The sequence below is a fragment of the Mus pahari genome, chromosome 8, assembly GCF_900095145.1.
Source record: "Mus pahari chromosome 8, PAHARI_EIJ_v1.1, whole genome shotgun sequence".
Taxonomy (NCBI): domain Eukaryota; kingdom Metazoa; phylum Chordata; class Mammalia; order Rodentia; family Muridae; genus Mus; species Mus pahari.
The window spans coordinates 75261593-75265923 of NC_034597.1; the positions used below are offsets into that span (position 1 = coordinate 75261593).

At 35.8% G+C, this 4331-nt stretch overlaps 1 pseudogene; it reads left to right on the plus strand.

Annotated features, from left to right (window-relative positions):
• The first annotated feature begins 883 nt into the window (after positions 1–883).
• LOC110325830 lies at positions 884–1294 on the plus strand (annotated as a pseudogene).
• The last annotated feature ends 3037 nt before the right edge of the window (positions 1295–4331 follow it).

A 4331-nucleotide genomic window follows, 5' to 3' on the forward strand; every position in this document is an offset into this window, starting at 1 on the left:
TGAGAGTAATGACTTAAAAGGAATCAACATAATTGTAAGATGTACCCTAATACAATAGGACTATTACATATATAAAAGGAACAAACATGTAGGGATTCCCATGCACGAGCCAAAAATAAAAAACAAATTAAAAAATAATAATAAAACATCCAGTTGAAGCTATCAAAATTTAGCAGTTCTACTATTTTATCTTTATTAATCCAGCTTCAACCAGTTTCAATTTTCACTGGTATGATCACAACTTAAAATCTCCTACAACAACTATTTGCCAAAGGCCGTATAAGTCTATGGATGTGCACTTGAGATATGGTTTCACTATGAAGGAGCTGTAGCAGCACATAGCCATGATTAAAGGGTTTGCCATTAAGTGCTAGATCAGAAATGTACTTACTTCAGCAGATAGGCATTATATAAAAATGTAGCCACATAAAAGGAAAAAGAGTAGAATATAAGTGGTGATAATCTAGAACCAGATGAAAGTTAGAATTGGAGTATTTAAAGTGAGAAGACAACTATAGTAGTTAATAAATGCTGAATAAATTACATGAATAACAACCTACATAAAGAATAAAATAGTTAATGATTTATATTCTCAAATTCAAAAAAAATGCTTATCTATAGCTATAGTAGTTAGATACAATAAGGACAATTTCAGGTTCTCATGATTTCTGGGAAACTTTGAATTATGTTGGTAGGATATAGAATGAGTCTGCGATGACCACGTTTAAAAGTTATTGATCCTGTAAGCGGCCAGAGGTGACCTGTGAAGACAGTTCGCTACTCCTTTAACCTAGAAATTCCCCAGAAATCATGCAAATCAAGAGTTTCAAACTTTCGTGTTCACTTTAAGAACACCCGTGAAACTTCCCAGGCCATCAAGGGTATGCATATCCGCAACGCTACCAAGTATCTGAAAGATGTCACTTTAAAGAAGCAGTGTGTGCCATTCTGGCGGTATAATGGTGGAGTCGGTAGGTGCATCCAGGCCAAACAGTGGAGCTGGGCACAGGCACAGTTGCCAAAAAGGAGTGCTGAATTTTTGCTGCACACGATTAAAAATACAGAGAGTAATGTTGAACTTAAGGGTTTAGACGTAGATTCTCTAGTCGTTGAACACATCCAGGTGGACAAGACACCTAAGATGCGCCGACTAAACTCCAGAGCTCATGGCCAGATTAATCCATACGTGAGCTCCCCCTGCCACATTGAGATGAACCGCATTGAGAAGGAACAGATCGTTCCAAAGCCAGAAGAGGAGGTTGCACAGAAGAAAGAGATATTCCAGAAGAACTGAAGAAACATAAACTCATGGCATGGGAATGAATTCAGCACAAAATGAATGCAGATAAATTAAAAAAAGAAGTTATCAATCAGTCTCTTTAGTCCTATTTCTACTGTAAGACTCAACTTTGTGTGGATATTAGAAATTTCAGATGGCTTATTATGATGTATCCCAAGTCTCATAGGAAGAAGTTTCTAAAACCAAATTTCATTCCATCCTCATATTTTCAGTGCCTAGTATCATGCTAGTATCATTATAATGAAGACTCAACAAGCCTTTGCTGACAAAATAAATAAAGGTATAAAACAATGGAGATATCTACTTATATAAACCTTTTTAGGAGCTAAAGAGACACAACCCAGGATATAAACAGGTCTGTGAGATGAAACATTTTTAAATTAATTTAAAAATGACATCCATACTAAACTATTAGAAATATAAAGAGGACTATCAAGGATAACCAACTATAAAAGTTCAAGTCACATTCACTATAGACTCAGCTACTTCTTAACCTAGTACCCTATGTGCTTGTAAATTTATGATGAACAGCTCAAGATAGCAAACACATTACTTCTTCACCGAAGATAATTAACTGCTCGATGTTGTTTTGAAATATGTGAAAGGAGTGGCCTCAATGTGGCTGGAAATTTCATCACATTTTTCTGGTATTTGAAAGACGTATTTCTTGACTTGTAAAGTAGCTCATGTAAAATTAAATAGAGAACCCCAGTGAAAAGGCATGGCGAACATGTTTCTTCATGTAATAGATTAGAAAGAGTATCTAACCTACCTAAGAAAAGAAACTATTTCCAAGAACTTGATTTGGGCCATTTCCATACACACATAATAATATGCTAATTTTAAATGAGTNTCAGCTTTTCACTTAAGCATGCCAGCAGGAAGTCTGCTTGGCAATACTTTCTTGAATGTTTTGCCAATTACTGTATGTACTTGAAAACAACAAAACTGCTTTCTATAAAAAGCATCATATAATTCAAACTTTTTAATGATCCAGAAGGGGTTCCACCTCAATTGCTCCGAATGAGTAAAATTTTACTATGTTCTTTCCACATCAATTTCAAACCCCTGTCACCTCAAGAAAAAAAAAGTTCTAAAATTGTTAAGTAAGGCTGTTGAGTTCTTTGAAGACAGTCTCCATTCCTGTCTAGGATCCCATTTGCCCTCTCTAGGTAGGTTTTCTTGTATCTGCTATTCTGACCCATTGTTACTTAATCATGGGCTCTTTGATATTTCTGAAATAGGTTAATGTTCTCTGGTCTAGCATTAATAATTCTACCCCCACAGCATGAATAGTGTGTTACAAGATACTATCTCATCTACAATTGCATGTGCTGAATGCTTTGTATTGAAGAGGAAAAAGCTGATGGTAGAGGATTAAGGACCTTACTCTTTTTTTTTTTTTTTTTTTTTTCTGTCAGATACAGATAGTTTATTGAACATATGCCCCAGGACAGCTGGGGCACTGAGGCAAGATCCTATAGTTTCTTAAGTTTGAGATCTACAAACATCTGGGTCAAATTATTCCACAAATCAGGATTTAGGGATAATGAATTTCCTTAAGTACATGTCTTTGTTGTGCATTTATCTTGTTCCCATTGATTGGGATATTCAACTGTAGTAACTTACTCTTAATCACATAATTATCCAACAAGAGATTTAGGACTTAAGCTTGGGTTTATGTGACTTCTAAACTATGATCTAGAGTAAGGGATATCAAGTACATTATAGCATGCATTTTGTAAATACTGCTTTATGGGAACACATTCATACCTACACATGTATAGGTTGTTGAGAGCTCCTTTACAGTACAATGGCATAGTGGTATAGGTGCAGATTGCATATTACTCACACGGAGTCTTTATGTGGTTAGCTTTTAAAAATAATGTCAATTTTGCTCCAGAATACATAGAATTAACCTAAACTTCCTCTGAAACTAATATAATCCTTAGTAGACAAATCTCCTGGGATTCCACCACTGCTAAACAATCAATATGTAGATCCTGTCATTTTTGAAATACAAATCAAGACTTTAGGGAAATCTCCATATGGTTGTATAACGTTTATACTTTTGTTAGAAATGCGTGCTCTCTGATCCAAATGCATTAGTAGGCATTTCAGGATTGATTACACTTGAGGTTAACTAAAAAACATCTGTTTTAACAAAAGCAAATAACATTTTAAAATGGCAAATAATTACAGGACAAGATGTGTGTGTGTGTGTGTGTGTGTGTGTACACAAAATTATATATCTACATAAGCATAACTCATGCATGGTTAGCTTATCATATACAATTTTCTCATAACAGCTTAAGAACAGAATAGCAATTGCCCAAACCTGTGTCTTTTGTAAAGTGGGGAGGTTTGAGAGAAGAGCAGCTGACACAGGCAAGGGAAGAGAACAAAGATGGTGATTTTTTTTTTTTTTTCGAGACAGGGTTTCTCTGTGTAGCCCTGGCTGTCCTGGAACTCACTCCGTAGACCAGGCTGGCCTGGAACTCAGAAATCTGCCTGCCTCTGCCTCCCGAGTGCTGGGATTAAAGGCCTGCGCCACCAACGCCCGGCAAAGATGGTGATTTGAAGTCTGTTAAATTCATGTGGTTATAAATGGAGACTTTAGACATTCACTTTTAAAAAGCCATTTTGCAAGGTTTAAATAAGAACTTCCATGAGGATATTTGTTCCCAACATACGCTAAGGTGAAAAATGCAACATTTCATGTCACACAGAGTAAATGAGTTTCAGGTTCCATCAGCAGTCACTTTATTTGACCTCATAGTGACAAACTTAGTTCCTACTCTCAATGAAATCTTAATCCCTAAGAAACTTTTCTTTTTTGAATTGTCTTTTTTATTTTTAAGTGTATTTTTTCACGCACTTATTTTAAACCTATTAGAAATTGATAGGGTTCACTATCGATCTGTTAGGGATGACATCAACCAAAAGAGCCATCGATGCAGTACAAGCGGCTGTTTTCTCAAGCCGAAATTGATTGAGAGCATCCCCTGTATAAAATGAAACACGTTTCTCT